The 18660-nt window shown below is 37.9% G+C and overlaps 1 protein-coding gene across 2 annotated transcripts in view; it reads right to left on the reverse strand.

The window, feature by feature from the left end:
• Positions 1 to 18660, reverse strand: part of KCNT2 (potassium sodium-activated channel subfamily T member 2) — a 354431-nt gene that overhangs the window by 327347 nt on the left and 8424 nt on the right. The window lies entirely within an intron of this gene.

The raw sequence follows: 18660 nt of genomic DNA on the forward strand, positions 1-18660 counted from the left end.
CGGTTGCAGAATCCCTTCCAGCTCTCTGCTTGTGGCCTGGAAAAGCAGTCGAGGAAGCACCTAAGCCTTGGGACCCTGCACCCACATGGGAGACCTGGAGGAAGGCCTCCTGGTTCCTGGTTCCTGGCTCCTGGCCTTGCATCTGCTCAAGTCTGGCCTCTGCATCCACTTGGGGAATGAATGAGTAAGTGAGGAGTGACTCAAACATTGGCCCTAAAGGTCTCCACCATTTTAGACTCCATACTATTTTAAATATCTGCTTCCCCTAGGCCAGCTTCCTTAACGTTTGCATAACCTTCAGGTTTAAATTTTGTTTTCTGCCAACCGCTGTGACTTTGTAACCTCACCGCACCACACCTGACAACCCCACCCACCAATCTCTCATGGCCCCCCCCAATCCCGCCCACCTACTAATCCCCTTAAGCTCCAACAATCCTATGCACTAATCACTAACAGCTACCTTCCCATCCACCTCCTCTTCCTCCCTTTCTCGTCTCTCTCCCTGCACATGCTGTGGCTTCCCAACCAGGCCATTCCCTTGTCCTCCCTGGTCTTGCCTCCTTATCCATTCCTGCAGCCCCATCCTACCACCAAGGCAGGAGACGTTTTTCTACTTGTTCTCTCCCCTCCAATCTCGCATTCCACTTGCCCAGCTCCCATTCCTACCTTCTTGGAACAAAGGAACCTCCTAGATGCCACGCTGTGTCTGATGCTTTGGCTTTGTGGCAAACTTATCCTACAAAGAGGACTTGGCTGTGGGAAATTAGCTGCGTGAAAGGACTTGATTGCGTGTAAGAACTATCACAGCACATGGAGGATCTTTCTGTCTCTCCTTATCTTAGTATATCTGACTTTCCAATAAAAAATAATAAATCTTTTTAAAAAGAAACTGCAATGTCATGGCTAAGAATGCAATGTAATATTAGCACATCAGATATATATATATATATAATACATGTTATATAATACATACATATATATATATATATATATATATATATATATATATATGCTATTAAACAACAAAATTCACTTCCAGATGCAAAAAACGTATAAGGAACAATGGAAACAACAGCTAGCTATATCTTTATACAGGTTATTTAATACAGCTTAGTTCAAATTAAAATAAGCAAATGGATTCAATGCTTGAGAAAACTGAAACTCAGAAAAATTTATTTATAAGACCTCAGGAATTTCAGAAGACTGAGAAGAAAGAAGGCTAAGGGACAGAACAGTTAACAGAGCAGAGAGTAAGACAAAAAGTACAGAAGAATGACAGAAATAATTACAGAAAATTACATCATGAAACACGGTAATGGTGAGAAATGTTGTGCAAAGAATGCTTTTGTCAATATTTATTTATTATCAAATTTTAATATTAAATTTGAAGATAAATTTTAAAAAGAACCTTGGAATTCAGGGTGGAATGAACTGGCTTTGAGGTTTCAAATGGAGTTCCAGACATGTTTTACCCAAGTACAAATACAAATTCAAGACTTATAATTTAGTCCAGTGTTCTGGAGGCTCTGCTTTGAGTTCCAAATGTTTGTATTGATGAACCCAGTATCATGACACTGGGAATTAGCCTTTCATCTGCAGTGCTAGCATTTAAATGCTGATTCAAGTCTCCGCTGCTTCATTCCCACCAACTCATTGCTAATGCGCCTGAGAAAGCAACAGCTGATGGACCATTTACCAGGAACCCTGCATGGAGCTGCTGACCCCTGGATTTGGCCTGTCCAACCCTGGCCACTGCAATGATCTGCAGAGTGAAACAGTGGATGGAAGTTTTCCCCTCACCCAACCCCACCATAACTCTTTCAAATAACCAAATCTTCTTTAAAAGTGGAAATAGTTGCTTAAAAAAAGTGAAAAATAAAACAAATTATCTTCGTTCATTTTGGGAGATGCAGTTTTCAAAGACAAACCCGTGTAGAATATAACTGGACCTGGAGAAGTGCCAGCAACATGCTCTTCCCAGGTGGAAGAATCGCAAAATGTTGGATCTGTGAAGTATTTTTTTTCTTAACATCCAAATATGTGCACAATAATATATATAGATTAAAAAAAAACTGGAATCCAGTTGGGGAACTTAAAGATGTTTAAAAGATGAATAGTTAAGGGATTATTTATAAAATGTGAAAAAAGTAATAGGCACAAATATACATGAGAAGAAAGCTCAAATGAGGAAGAGGTATAAGGAACATGAGAAGGGTAGCAGAATTAGCAGTGACATTATTGAATTGCTCTGTAATCCTGCTCGGTGTCCAATACCTCACACATTCTATCTCTTCAAAGAGAAGGTAAGACTTGATTTGTACATCAGTCAAGAGGTAATAAGGACATAAGTGGTGAAAAAAGAGAAACTTAGAGAGCATCTTTACTGGCTTTGTACACAGAGACTTGAATTACACGTTGAGTATTCCAACCAGGTATCTATTTTAAAAGTTAATGCTAATAAATTGCTGTCATTCTGCTCAATCCACAAGCCAAGTGTCTAAATGAACAGAACTCATGGTCTGATTTATGGCAATGATTAAAAAATTTATTGCAGAGAAGAAAAATAAAACTAATTTAAACTAATGCTAATTATAAACATCACAAAATAAATTTGATAATTTGTGAATACAAATCAGCAAATAAGAATTTTAGACTTTTCAAAATTCCTTTTAATACAAAAAAATTCATTGATCTATCATTTCAATTCCTTGGAATATTCACAGCTTAGAGATAAAATGTAATGGCTCATGCAGAGGTTAAAATTTATGTTTTTTTTTCCACACTTTTAGTTCAGTAACTCATCAACGTTTGATAGGGCTAACAAATGAATGACACTCCAGTTTTTTTCTTCATTGAATGTACATAAATCCAAAGACTATTAAATTCTTAATTATAAAATTAGATCACCTTTCACTTCTCTTCTTGCTGCTCAATTTCCTACTGTGTGTTCTTGTAATACAGTGGAATTTTGAATTGTTAATTTAATAAATAGTATTGTATCATTTGGTACAAAAGAACTAATAAATTATTGAAAATATTTGTATGACAGGTTATTGTTAGATGCAGAAATAAATAGTGGTGTTTTACTGCATAGAAGTAACTACACATAATGATAATGCACTACATATGTTTCTGAAAAGCAAAGTTAGAAGAAAGGATTTCGAATATTGTCACTAAAAATGATAAAATTTTGAGACAGATATGTTTACCCCAATTTGAACACAATGTACGACACACATAAAACAAAATGTCACATGGTACCCCTTAAAATGTATAAGTTCCAATACTTGTGCTTTGAGATTAAAAATAGATTTTAAAAATAATTAGAGTCTAGAATTTTATTGTCGCTGGAACATTTCTTTTATGCATCAGTATTTTTTTTCTGTTACCATTAACTATAGTATTTGATTTCATATTAAGTTTTTTTTTTTAAAGATTTATTCAGTTTATTACAAAGTCAGATATACAGAGAGGAGGAGAGACAGAGAGGAAGATCTTCTGTCCGATGATTCACTCCCCAGGTGAGCGCAACGGCCGGTGCTCGCCGATCCCATGCCGGGAACCTGGAACTTCTTCCGGGTCTCCCACACGGGTGCAGGGTCCCAAAGCTTTGGGCCATCCTCAACTGCCCTACCAGGCCACAAGCAGGGAGCTGGATGGGAAGTGGAGCTGCCGGGATTAGAACCGGCACCCATATGGGATCCCGGGGCATTCAAGGCGAGGACTTTACCCGCTAGGCCACGCCGCTGGGCCCATATTAAGTTATTTTATTCCACTACATAGAGAACCAATATTGAACCACGTTTTTTCTTGTAAAGTGACTTTTCCAGAAGACTAGCAGGCCCTCCTGTTTAGATACTATTAGAATTACAACTGGGAAGAAACTATTTTAAAAACCTTACGTGTACAATTTATCATTTCCTATAATGTATCTTACCATTGCATATGATATATTCTTCTGTGTTCTCCATGGGGCTTATTCTGTTGATGAAATGTGTCTACACTGAATAATAACAACAACATTTAATAAGTTCTTCAAGAAGAATGGAACTTCTTGTTGTCTATAAGTAATGAGAGAAAGAATTCTTTGACTTGGAGCTTGACTCTCCAATGCACAATTACCTTAATACTGTTAAGATGGACTCAGAGTTTATGAAACATTGAGTAGCAATAAACTGCTATGAAAAAACTCATTTCCTCAATACAACCTAATGAGTTATAAGAAACATTTTAAATCTGGAAAAATTCTAAATAAACCTTAATAAGCACCAGCAATTATAAGATGTGCTTCAAAAACAATTTTTCTGAATCATAACAAAAATATCAAGTAACTTAATATATTAATAATTTTCAGAGATTGACAAGCTATCCCAAAATTTCCAACATACTATTAATAAAATAGCAACTAACATTTATTTAGCCATCAATATTAGCCAAGATTGCACGTGCCCTGGATTAGGATTATTATCCTCATTTTGCAGATGAGTACACTGATGCCCAGATATTACATAACTGCCCAGGACCAGGCATCTTCAAAATGCTACAGGCACTGAAACCCAGGAGTAAGAGTGAATTAAAAGTTTATACCCTCAACAGCTATTCTATGCTGACATTAAAAAAGCGTATGACCTTTCCCTTTTAATTACTTAATTGCCTGCCATAATGCCACCGTTCACCAAGTAGCATCACTTATTAACATTGTATATCATTAATCAGACTACTAAGTATCATGCTTTAATTTCAGAGTCCCTTTTTAGGTGGATGCTCATAAGCATTAGCTCCACAAACCTTAATTATAATAATTGATAGACACGGGGCTTTTTTTTCTTTCTTGAGTACTTATGGATCCAACAAAGACAAAAGAAATTATTTCTCATTGATATTTTAATCTCCTATTTTTAATGAAAAAAAACCTACAGAGTATATGAAGTCTTTGCCATCTGCTTTGAAAATTATATGGCCCACCCGATTTCCTCGGAATTCAATGGCCGAGGGAGAAGCAACACAATGAAAAATAAATCAAAATGAAGGTCCACTACAAAAACAGCTCCAACTGCCCTCCTTTGGCATGCTGACATGCTCCACTGTGCCCTCAAACCAGATTCATTCCAGAGAAAAATGGATTCATCTTTTCAGAAAGAGAAGAGCTCTCTGGATCTATGCCTGCCTGGTTCTTGCCTTGAGAAGATAGTGTGGAAAAATTACTATCATTATAATCATCATCCTCATAATCACTGCCTCGGGTGAGGGGCAAGTCTTGCCATAGGATTAACCCAGACTGCCATTTCCAGTGGGAGTGGCTGTGAATACCTCCAATTTTGCAGTGCAGTTCCTGCAGAGTATAGAAGCCTGAGGTCTGCAGTTTGTGTAGAATTTGATCTGCAACATTTATGTTGTTTGACTGAACATAATATTCTGTTATGTTTGAAAATAGATTAAACAGAAGAGGGAAGTAACATTGTTGCTCTATGGGCTCCAATGCAGTGCATCAAAAATGTAATGATTTACTTGAAATAACAGAAAACAGATTGTTGACATTCTAAAGCTTTATTAAAGGTCTATGTCCATGTGTTTCTTTTACAAGCCTAACTAGCTCCAGCAAAACAAAGATTTTTATTAGCATACCAAAAACAATCTTGAAGTATTTTGTTGGGATCTTTAAAAAGCAGTCACTTTAACAGTTATTGCTAAGACATGCACTCTGTCAACGTTCCTTCTTTAATCCTTGTTTGCTTTGTTTTGCCAATGATAAGCACACAGGGAAAGTGAAAAGGTCTGACACACTACTCTCTGGTCAACCATGTTATAGATGCCTACTTTATAATAATCTAGAAGCTTATGCAAGTTTATGGGCCCTGACCGACTATCAAAGAATAGTAACACTACATGGATCAACTTCTGCAAATAGAAACTTAAACATAATTCAGGGATAGAATGTAGAAGTATACACTAAAACCATAAAGGGCTTATACTCATATTCTTATTCAATGACAGGGTAATTCCACACTTAGGGATTTCTTTTAGAATAATCAGCATCAACTTCTGAAAAAGGCATCCCAAATAATTAGAATCAAGAATCTAAAAATATCAGCTTGAAAACAACAAGCATGGAATACTATACTACCATACATCTTGTTTCAGGAAGCTACATTCACTAAACAGTTCACAGACTCAACCAGGTATACTTAACAGTACATTAATGGAAAACAGCAGCTGACAAAACAGTCCTCTTGTATATCATAACACTGATTGTGTGAAAAGATACCTCACAATCAATATATATGAAATATAGGTATACGTAGATGTGTGAACAAAGTATTTTACATATTTTTAAACAATTTTGTAATACTAACTGCAACAACTGCATTTCAAGTGTTCTAAAAATTAGCCTAATACTTTCTACCATAGTTATAATAGGATTAAAGATCAACACTACATTTTCAATAAAAATCATTTAAATGATTCATTAGTAACTGTATTTTCTAATAAACCAGAAGATAATACTCTGGCTCATTCGTCTGTTCCGAAACTCTTATGTCTTTTACCCTTCCAAAGCCAACCACTTGGAGAGCAGTCCCGTCACCATCAGCCTAAGGAGTTCCTCCCTTCCTGGCAGCACTTCACAACAGGAGTGCATGCACTGGTGACATGTACTATGGTCATGAGTGCTTGCTACTTGGGCAACCTGATGTTTTTGCATCTATAGACATTCTGAACAAATCTTTGTTTCACTGTTGAATTTACCTGGACAATAAGATGCTGGACTCAATGCTTAGTATAAAATAAAATAAATAAATAAATCTTGGTTTCATTCACTGTGTTAGGACTGAATCTGTTGTCTATCATCCTAATCCCATTTTAGTCACAGAATTCTTTAATTTAAGCAGATAGATTTCTAAATTAACTTTTGCCAGGCATTATCTAGACTATGCTTTAACAAGGCTTCAGAAAGCTATTTTTAAAAACAAAATACCATGCTTTCTTCTTTCTTACTTCATGTCATTAGCAGCAAAAACATTTTAGTCACTATTTTAATGAAAAGATGACCCTCCATGCCTGGAAATCATCAAAATATTAAAGCAGTTATTAAAATGTATAAAGATGAGTATCCTATTTTTATGTCAGATTTATTCTCCAGTACTTCTGGATGGTTACAGCACCTTTCACACAACCCATTTTAGATATGCAAATGACCAAAAATATGAAGGGGCAGGACAGAAAGAAAACTGCATGAAAAATCCCACATCTGCTATAAATGATCAACAGATGCCTGCTACTGACAGAAACCATCTCATTTATTAATGAGCAGAATAAATTCCAATTGTCAGAGGATTTGTTAACAGAAAGAGAAAATTTACCATAGTCACTGCATGCATTGGAGGTAGGTTTCAGCATGAGCCCCACGCTCAACTTTCTCCCCTCCAGAGGCCTCAGCACCCAAGTCCCCTACAAACTTAAGCTGTCTTTTCTCTTTTTCACTGCTCTCCCAGGTAAGCTATGGCATGCTCTTCCAGGTCCAAAAATGGTTGTTCAGTGTGGAGTTTGGCTGGGAAGTGCTCCATCTCTCTCAATCAAGACCACAGGTTCACTTCAAACTTTTAGGCACACAGACCTATTACCTTCCTCATATTCTACCCTGTTAGGCTAGATCCCAAGAGTTCAACACCCAGAGAGATTAAAGCTGATTTTGATATGAAAGAAGCTTGGCTTCTAAAAACACATTAGTCCAAATACAGCAGTAACAATGTAGAGTCACCAACAATTTTCCCAAGTGTCCAGGTACAAGCTGGTGCATAGTTTATTAAGTTCTATTTTTCCTAACAGAATTTGAAAATATTCGTATGTTGGACCATTCTGATTGTCATAAAAATAAGACAGCAGGCAAAATTATAATTTCCCATAACAACTGTGCAAAAAAACCTGTGACATGATCAAGAAAAATATACTTGGAGTTAGAATTAGAGGCTCCGAGCCTCACAATGGACATGGTCTTGCCCAAGCTGCTGTTCCCGTACACCCACTCACCAAAGCACATCCACTCACACAGGCTCTCCTTCGCATAAACAAACCTGATTCGGTTCACATGCTAAATATGGTATTGACAATATTAATTTTCTTTATTCTTAACAATAATTTCAAAGTTTTTTAACGGAAATTTATTTTTTTCTCTTGCTATTTCATTATCACTGCCAATCTCGTTTAACCTTCTAAGGCAACTTAAAGAATCACCCTTCTTTTTTCCTCCCAAACCGCTCCACATTCTTCTGAAATGGAACTACCATTAAAGTTATAACTGTCTTTATGCAAAAAGTTCACACAGTCCATAAAAGAAAAAAATCCCTTTTCCCTTGACAATACACATGCATCCTCCTGAAGTTTTGCCCTGTGCTATCATATAAATATATAAACATATATACACACACATCTATTCACGTACACACACATACATACACATACTGACGGATATTATTTCCAGTTTCGTTCTGCATTTTATTCTGGAATGTGCATTAGGAGATTCCATATACTATGTCTTCATGCTGGCCTTTACCAGCTTTCTTCCTCATATCAGTATTCACTTGTACTACATTCCAACTGACGTAATAGTATTTCTCTTCCCGCCAATATAACTATAGGCTCAAGAATAGTAATTAAAAAATAGGATCTTCTTGTTCAAGTACTCTACTATATCATCCCATTTCACATGGTAGCAGGATTCAAGTTTAATCTGAACACTTTGGGGTGCTTCATTAAGAGATACAACTTGAAAATATCAAGGGAGAAATACAAGCAGCAAGTAGAGCATTAACATTTTAATTAGTCTTCTTTTCAGGCACACATTTAATAGTACATTTCTGTAAATTATTAGATTTTCTCTCTCTCTCGCCTTGAGCATGGTGTTAAAGTTGCAAATGTAAAGAAATGCATTACCACTTTCTTTCTGGTACTAAAACAAGTTAAATCAAACACAGCCACTCCATGTAACAAAAATAAACATAAAAGAAACCAACTTCCTAAACTGAATAAAATGACAGCAATGCACATGTTTTAAAATAACGTGCCTTCTACTCAAAAACTTGGAACATGTTTAAAACTTGATACTGGTGAATTTCTAGTTCTTCAAGATTCTATCATTGCAAAAACTAAACAGACCCTACACTACCATAAGCAGTGTTTCCCAATAAAATCATGTTTTTACAAGATTTGAGACAACTGCATATGTTTTACTGCCAATGGCTATCCCTGCCTGTGAGCTAGAGAAGCTGGTGTACACCTTCGCAGGCCCTTTGGACAACGGCACTGCTGGTTATCGGGCAGATTGATGGTTTCCACCGAGCAGCTCCTTATGCAAATTTCAGAATGCACTTTAACAGGCATTTGAACTGTCACAGCATGAATTATGGACTGAGGCACATTTTCCTTCGCTATTTCCAAAGGAAAGCTATTCGTGAATATGAAATGAGGTATGGGAAAGACATTTTCAAGTCAAATGACTTAAACTACAATACGTGGGTTTGCAATAAGCATTAAAAAACGATTTTGCTTCCACAGTGGCGGGGGGACCTTGAATTCAAACAACCTTATATTACAATAACACAAATATATGCTGCACATATACATTTATTGCTGTGGCTCATCTTCCTTCCTTTGGCAATATCATCCATGTATTACCAAATTAGGATTCCTGGAGACTTTCTACAAGCCAAATAAATTATAAAATGCAGGAGGATCCAAAACAAATGGAAGACATACCTATTTCCCTAGAAAGTTGTATGTTACAACTGCAAGAACATGAGCATAACAATTAAAGCAACATAGCAACTGTACAACATACTGAATCACCAGAAGGATTTCAAAGATTTCATTAGTGGCTACAGCTCTCCATCTGCTTTTGATTCTGCCTTGAGGGAGGGGATGGCCCGGGTAGGAGGAGATGCAAGAAGCCTCAGCTCATAGTATGAATGCAAGCAAAGCACTGAAGCCAACTGCAGCGCAAGAGACAAGCAAGCAAACTCTGACAGTAAGCCACTGCATTTACGAGAAAAAAAGCTAATGAAAAAAGAACACTGAATGTTGGGCTGAGCAAGGCCAATTTTGCATGGATACTAGGGTCATAATATGGGCTTTATAATGTGAATAATGTGAATAATGTACAGTAATATGCTAAAGAATGAGGATAAAAATGCACAGTTTGGATAAGGCTTCTGCTGGGATGGACCATTATTGGAGGTGGGATATTTAAAACAGACTACACAAGTCATGTAGCAATTTAAATAAGGGATGATACCTTACCAGAAAGAATGGGGAAAGTTCAATAACTAAATCAGGAAGGAGGCTAAAGAAGTTCTATAAGCTGTAAAGTTCTGAAGTATAGACTTAGCGATGGTGATAGTGATGTTGGCGGTAACAGATACATGGAAAAAATGTTCTAATTTGGGTTAATTTATAACAGTTAGAGAACCAGAAGCTGAGTATAATAATTATGTGCTTAAAATGCATCACTACCTATACAGAGATAGTGATCAATAGAAAGAAGTCAACTGAGGTTACTTACAAAGTCTTAATAGAATAATAAGTGGTATGTTTACTTCGGGCATCTGTGGAAAAATGCAGGAACTATCTGTAGGGAAGCAAGAAAAACCAAAATGCAAGCCTAGTTCTCGTTTTAACACTAGTAGACAGTCGTTCTAGCTTCTTTCAACTAGCATTTATATCAGGTTCTCAACAAATAACACAACCCCAATCTCCTTGCACTCTTAATTATTAAAAAGAAATCAAGGAAAGAGAACATTACTTACAGTCCAACAATAATTTCATTGTTCCTTTTATTTATTTATTTTGCTCTACAAGATACATCCAAAATGCCTTTATTTGTGTATCTTCTAGTGAGTAAATCTTTCCAGCTGTATCAGCAACTATAAGCTAAAAGAATTTTGGAAATCTTATTAAAGTCGTCTCTTCTTTTTGTTGCTTTTCATTTCTGAAAGACAGATTTTACATCTTTTGATTCACTCCACAGATGCCCACAGTAGCCATATCTGGGCCACACGGAAACCAGAAATCAGGAGTTCATTCTCAGTCGCCTGCATAGGTCAGCGGCTGCCTTAACAAGTACACGTGCCAGGAAGCTGGATCAGAGACAGGATTTTAATTCAAGCACACTGATAGCGGATGAAGGCTTCTTGATCACTAAGTGAAACATTTTAGCCTCAAATCTGCTATTCTTCTATGATAGAAGATTAGATAAGGACACTGTATATTAGTCAAAAACAATAGGAGCAATTTCCTTTAAATTTGAATATCATGGAAAGCTGTGTTTCTCCTGAGTTGCTTGTTTACATCCCATATGAAGCCACTGATCCTAGCTCTTCTTAGTTCTTGCAGCATTACAACCCATCTCTAGTATGTTTATTGGAACACAGAGAATTCATATTGCATACCAGCTCTTCATATTTTACCTTTTATTTTCATTCTGTTGTATTTTTCTATTTGTACTAATCCATATACTTCTGTGAAACCTCATAATTTTTTGAACAGGTACAGCATATAGACAGGCCTACATACTTAACCTTAAATGAAGCCATTTAATGTTACTGCAATTAAATCTGCATCTCTACACGCACTTTCACCACCAGCAGTACAGAGCTTGAGAAAAACAAATTTTACTGTGGCACAGATATTCAAGGAGTAAAGTATTAGCAGGAAATTCCAAAGTCCTACTGAGAAAAAACAAAGAAAAAATCCAGTCATCTCAAGACAGATAATTATTGCAGATTAGCAAAAACAGCAAAGAGACGACCTGTTAGGAGCCACAGACTTATGGCCTTAGATTTGGCTACCTGACAGCCTGCTGCATTGCAAAGGCTGCCTTGGGCAAACAGGACCACAGCAAGTAGGATATTAGGCCAGGACATCCCGTGCAATGCAAGCGGAGCAGAACCTCCACCCTTGTTCCTGTTCAAATAATTAGTTCCTCCCCTGTTACAATATAGATGATTAGTTCCTTCCCTGCTTTAATGAAGATAATTACTTCCAGGAAACCCCTCCCCTTCTCCTCCTCCCCTAGAGAAAGTATATATATATATATGAGGAGTAAAATAAAGGGCATTGGCACTCTCTTTCACCAAGTACCTGTGTCCTGTGTTTCTTGGGCCAGCAGCCTGGGGGCTAGCAGCCCAACATTCCCAGTCCACCCTCAGGGTTTGAGGGTCCTGTCCTGTAGGTTGGGACAATGACCCTTGATTAAGTTTCTAAAATGGGTATTTCAAGGTTCTAAGTAAGGGTATCAACATTACTTAGCAAGTCAAGATGTTTCTCGCAACATGAGCCTCCCGGCTCAGAGTTTCTTTCCAGTTCCTGCTATCCCATATTCATTTTTTTTAAACATATTTTTATTGTATTTCATTTTTTTTAAATAATTACATTGCATTATGTGATACATTTTTTATGCACTGGGATTCCCCCCGCCCCTCCCCTCCCCCTCCCCCCACGGCAGATTGCTCCACCTTGTTGCATTTCCATAGTTCAAATTCAGTTGACATTCTTTCATTGGAGGTATTTACCAAGCATAAATTCCAGTATCTTATTGTCCTGGTAAGTTCAATGGTTTCTTGGCGAGACCATCTCTGGTCTGAAGGTAGAGCCGGCAGAGTATCATCCCAATCAATTAAAAGCCCCAACATAATATTTTCCAACCATTTACAACATTATGGCATTAATTGACATGGTATTGATTAACCAATATGTTAATAGGAAGATGCAGGTTCTCAACCAAAACCTGTGACTTCTTCATAGACATTTCAATTTTGGTTTATATTCAACCGTGTTCTATACACCTTAAAATGGCTTAGATTGCTATTCAGCTGTCTCATGCCTATTTTAATTTTAGTGTTTAGCAGTTTATAGCATTGAAGCATGTTTTCGCTAAACCTGGCTGTTTTTCGGGTGGTCTAACTCTATAATTCTAACAGGATATATGTCAACAGTTTAGGTGAGCATGTTTAGGAAGGGTGTGCAGAGAAATCTTCCATACCCCAGTGAGGAGTAACTAATTTTTGTGTCCCACCCAGTGAGTTATAAGTGCATCCCCACTGGCCGTTTCCTGTCTGTTTCTAAGCTTTCCTTGTTGTTCTGTGTCTATCTATTCTAGTTTCGTTTGTTTGTTTGTTTGTTTTGAGGGGTTTCTGGAGCGATCCTGATGGTTATTACGAGAGGGGGTGGGGACCCAAAATTGGAAGCAGACAAGGACCAGAGAAAGCTCCTCTCCCTAGTCCCGAAGGAAGTTTACTGTTCTTCTGTTTCTGCGGACTGCTCAGGGATCCTGGTTGTTGTTCCAATGACCTTGGATCCTACAAGGAAGGATTTGGGCTTCTTCCATCCCATGTGGTAGATCCAATTGGGGGTGGGTGACCTCAGAGTTCTTGGTCTCCGAAGGCACTCCATTTCCCCGTGGTCTCCTTGGCAGTAGGGATGCAGTCTTCGGTGCTCATACTGATAAGTCCTTGGTGAGGATCTAGGAGTCTTCAGGTTTGGGATAAAAGCCTCCTCCTGTCCCCCTGCTCCACTCTGGGGACCCCTCCCTGCTCTATGTGCATGACCTCCTGTTAAGAGGTTGTTAGGATTACTCCTGATTCCCCCATTTGCCTTTTTAGTTTTGCTATTGTCTAATGCTAATTCGAGTCTGTTGTCTATGAGTTACCAGTTATGATCCTGATAGGTTATATTTCCCGTCTTCCTCACACCTTCTAGGGTGATGTAAGATTTCTCTGCTCTCCCTCCCCATTTCCAAGTATCATGGGCTATCCCATATTCAATCAAGTTCCTTTCTACTGAGACTGGGCAAGCAATAGATGATGGCTCAAGAACTTGAGCCCCTGTCACCCATAAAGGTATGAAATCCCCAGGTCGTGGCTGCAGTCTTGTCCAGCTCCAGCCTTTATAGTCACTTGGACAGTGAACAAACAGATGGAAGATCTCTTCCTGTCATTGGGCCTTTCAAATATGTATGTGTGTGTACCAATATGTGCCACAAATGTGTTTAATATGTACTAAGTATATTAATACATATTAAGGTTTGCTTATTTATTTGAAAAGCAGAGTTAAAAATAAAAAAGGACAGGCAGAGAAAGAGAAAGAATGCAAGAGAGAAGATTTTCCATCCATTGGGTAACTCCCTAAATGGCCTTAATGCCAGGAATGGTCTAGGCCAAAGCTAGGAGCTTCATGCCTGTTTCCCACATGCGTAAAGGGGCATGAGGATTCAGTTATCTTCCACTGCCTCCCCTTGCACATGAGCAGGCAGCTGGATTGAAAGTGAAGCATCTGGGACGCAAAACAGAACCTATATGGGATGCTGATATAACAGGTGATGGCTTAACTTGTTAAATCACAAGCCTGGAACCAAAACAGTAAATATTCATTAAATAACCTTAGAAATTTTTTTCATATATCCTTGGGATCTATTTATTTTTCATCTTTTTAAAAATATTAAGCATTTGACAATGTCATTGTCTATTTTCTCTTGAGATACTAATCGTTTTTAGTACAAACATACATACATCATTTTTCAAATACATACATTTAAATACACACACATACATAGAGTTCTCTTAACTGTCTTGCTAATTTTGAATTTCCATTGACTTGGATTTTCAAAAGAACAATGCGCTGAAACTAAAGAGACAAAAGAATTTTTCTCCTATAAAATATTACTAGCTTAAGTTTCATTCTCTTATTTCTGCATTGAAAAGCCTTTATTTTTGTTTACATTGTAACCTTTCTGTTTAATAGCATTAAATCATATTTGTATATTTTGTAGATATTGTTAGCATGCATATCAATTAAATTCTAGTTCTACCTCTTAGAGTTTATGTGTCTTGAAAAAAAGCTACATATTTCTGTACCTTGAGTGAGCTGCCCAAAAAATGGAAAAATAATAGACATCCTCAGAACTGACACAATATATTAAAAAGATGTGCAACACGTTTAAGGCAAAACTTGACATATATTAAGATCTACAATCTGCACTGTTTCATATAATATGTGCAGTATCGCACATTAATCCCTCCCCTGTATTTTGTTAGAAGAGGTGAAACAGCACATAAGCTCTTTGGAGAAGACACAGTCATAATGTAGAAATAAAATTCTGAAAGATTCCCTCCATAATGTGGTAATGCAATTACCATGGTGTGACAGTGACTGAAGTCTTCAACATGCCTTCTTACTGGTACCTGTGCAGCTTGTTGATGACCCTGCTGGATTCCTAGGGGGTCCAGTGGTATTTTGGATTTTGGCAGGTCTGAAACAGCAGACTGTCCATTATTAAACCACACATCTGTACCCTATTGTTCAAAACTGCTTGTTTGTAATACATGGACAATCTACAAATTTCCCCACAGAGAGTTAAATGAGGTTGAAATGTGTTAATCTGCTTTTATCCCTATTCACACAGCGATTTACAAGTTGGGCTAAGTGTGCCCTTGTAATTGCAATTCATCATTATGATTCTGTGTAACTTCAGTGCAAAAAAGCCAAGAACAAGCAGTCCTTTATTGCCTGGATTCTCTGATTTTTTTTTTTTTTTTTTGGCTTTGCAAGCAAGTCCATTTCTTGCATATATTTACATACTGTGAAAATTAGAAAATTGGAAGTAATACAACTCAAGGAATGCACACACAGTTCAAGGAATGCATGCACAGAGGGGAACGCTTTTTACTCTTAATTTCCCTAGTGCTGAGACTCAGAAAGCACAGTGTGGGAGAAGGGTCAAGCCAAGACTCTATGGAAGAAAGGGATCAGAGTCACACATGAGCTGCCAGCCCTTCTGAACCCCAAGCCCACCAGGGTTGTTTCCTTCGCTGCTTCTATTTGCCAAAATGATGAAGCCAAGTACCATCAAGGCAACATTCTAAAGGGAAATTCCACTGCTCAGGATCCTCTTCGGACTCACATCCTAGGTCATTTCTCCTTTTCCCCATATTTATCAGATCAGGCTTTTCCAGGCTCAAAACTACTCACCTCCTAACTCGACACCCAGGTCCACTTCTTAGCCAAAACAAATAAAACTCTAAAACCACAGGCATACTAACTAAGTTAGTTGACATAACGGATCTATCCTTCCACATACGTGGAGTATACTAAACCTAAGGCTCCATGAGTTTGCCCTGGTTGCATCAGTCACTGAGGAATCAAGGATAGAAGGATAGAAAATTTCTTTTTTTTTTTTTTTTATTGGAAAGTCAGATATACAGAGAGGAGAGACAGAGAGGAAGATCTTGCGTCTGATAATTCACTCCCCGAATGACCACTACGGCCAGTGCTGTGCCAGGAACCTCTTCCGGGTCTCCCATGCGGGTGCAGGGTCCCAAGGCTTTGGGCCATCCTCAACTGCTTTCCCAGGCCACAAGCAGGGAGCTGGATGGGAAGTGGAGCTGCCAGGATTAGAACTGGAGCTCATATGGGACACCTAAAGGTGAGGACTTTAGCCGCTAGGCCACGCTGCCAGGCCCAAGGATAGGAAATTTTTAATCCACTGCTCTTTAAGATATTTAGATGCAGAAAATCAAAAACTATTTCACAGCATTTTGTTGTTTTCTCAAAGTTTGAGCTTTGATTCACTTGCTTTGAGTGTGTACAAGGTCATGAGAGGCTGCAACCAAGTACCCCAGTAGTGTAAGGTTTCCCAACACTCAGGCTATGAGACAAAATACACATGAACAATGTCATAGGCTAAAAAGACAGAAGTTTGGATGGGAATGTAAGGAAACATCAGCTGCTAAGCAATCAGACACAAATGTATAGTTTAAAAAATTGCAGTGACAACATAAAATTTGAGGAAAGTGGAAATTATGAATGCTTGTGCTAGGCAATGAAGTTAAGAGTGCAGTTTGACAAAGTGAAACTCCGATTATGATATGTGGTGCATTTCTGGTGTTCCATGTTAACTACAATACAGTGTAATAATTATTTACAAGTATATATTAAGCATTAATAATAAAGATTATAGGAAATGTTTAAGATATTAACATTGTCCTATATTTTACCTAGGAGTAAAACACGTATCTATGCTCAGTATTGATGATTTGTTTATAAAATTTCATCATTGGCTTGCAAATTTCAAAGCCCCCATCAGCATTCACAAAAAAGAAATCTATGGTGCTGCTCATCTATTCTCCTCTGTCTAGGAAGCACACTGACCATGAGAAGGGACTTCAGTGCTGTATCCCCCATTACAGCTCACCTTCTTCAAACACATTGGACATAGGATGAAGGACGAAATTTCATCAAATTCCATGCCCAATTTTCTCTTCTCGGAGTCATTTTCTCTACGATGTCACATGCCTTTAGTGACAAGCTGCATGAAATGTCTGTTGTACGTCTCCTGCCCAAGCCAGTCTTCTACACTGCAGACTCAGAGCTACAATGGCCTCTTCACATTCCTCACTTCCTCAAGAACCATCTGCTGGTCTTTCAGCCTCTACCCGCTCTGTCAGGAAGAGGCCTCAGTCTTAGCACAGATTTCTTCGAAATTTTGCCCCTAAAAATCCTGTTGTCTCCCAAACTAAACAAAGTTGTTAATCATGTCCTCTCATAGTATCTTGCAGTGCTCCTTTATAGTCTATCACAACTAATTAAGTTCATTTCTGCAATTACAAAAAAAAAATACAATGTCTGTTCCCACTGCTGTAAACTAACTGCTCTTGGCCTAGGTCCATTCACACATGATTTCATCTCAAATTCCTAATCCTAATGTTTGTGAGGGAATGGTGCCAACAATATAAAGGGTTTCTACAGGACACTTCGAGTACAATAACTTTGCAAAAGAAAGACTGGGCCTGGTGCAGCAGCCTAGTGGCTAAAGTCCTTTCCTTCCATGTGCCAGGATCCCGTATGGGCACCGGTTCTAATCCCACCAGTCACATTTCCCATCCAGCTCCCTGCTTGTGGCCTGGGAAAGCAGTTGAGGACGGCCCAAAGCCTTGGGACCCTGCACCCACGTGGGAGACCTGGAAGAGGCTCCAGGCTACTGGCTTTGGATCGGTTCAGCTCCGGCCGTAGTGGTCATTCGGGGAGTGAATCCAAGGATTGGAAGATCTTCCTCTCTGTCTCTCCTCTCTGTATATCTGACTTTCCAATAAAATATAAAATAGATCTTTAAAAAAAGGAAAAGACTCAGCTCTCCACATCACTGCCAACTTTCATCAGGAAGATGTTTCTTAGCAAAAACACAACTGACTTTAGTAATAAAGATCCTTGAGATCCTTGGGGAAAGAACTGTTTTGTGTTATAATTGCCCCCCCAATGCCATATTCAATCAAGGACTGTCAAAAAGTTAAAGCAACTGTCTTTCTCAATCATTATTTTCCATTGATTACTTTTACATAGAAAACTTTAATTATCAATTTAAAACTCAGGAAAAGCATTAGTTTAAAAAAAATCTTGATGCAGGATATTAAATGCTGTTCAGAAAAGGCCTGTCTAGCATAAGTTCAAACTATAATTATAAAGATTAACTGATTAAATTGTTATAAAGTTATATTCTTTGCACTTCATTTTCTAACCAAAGCCTAGACAACCATAGTACACACAAAGATAACACTGACAATACATAGTAATAATTAAAACACTATTTTACACTAATAAACATAGATGAATCAATGACAA

The sequence above is a fragment of the Ochotona princeps genome, chromosome 10 (genome assembly GCF_030435755.1).
Source record: "Ochotona princeps isolate mOchPri1 chromosome 10, mOchPri1.hap1, whole genome shotgun sequence".
Classification (NCBI taxonomy): domain Eukaryota; kingdom Metazoa; phylum Chordata; class Mammalia; order Lagomorpha; family Ochotonidae; genus Ochotona; species Ochotona princeps.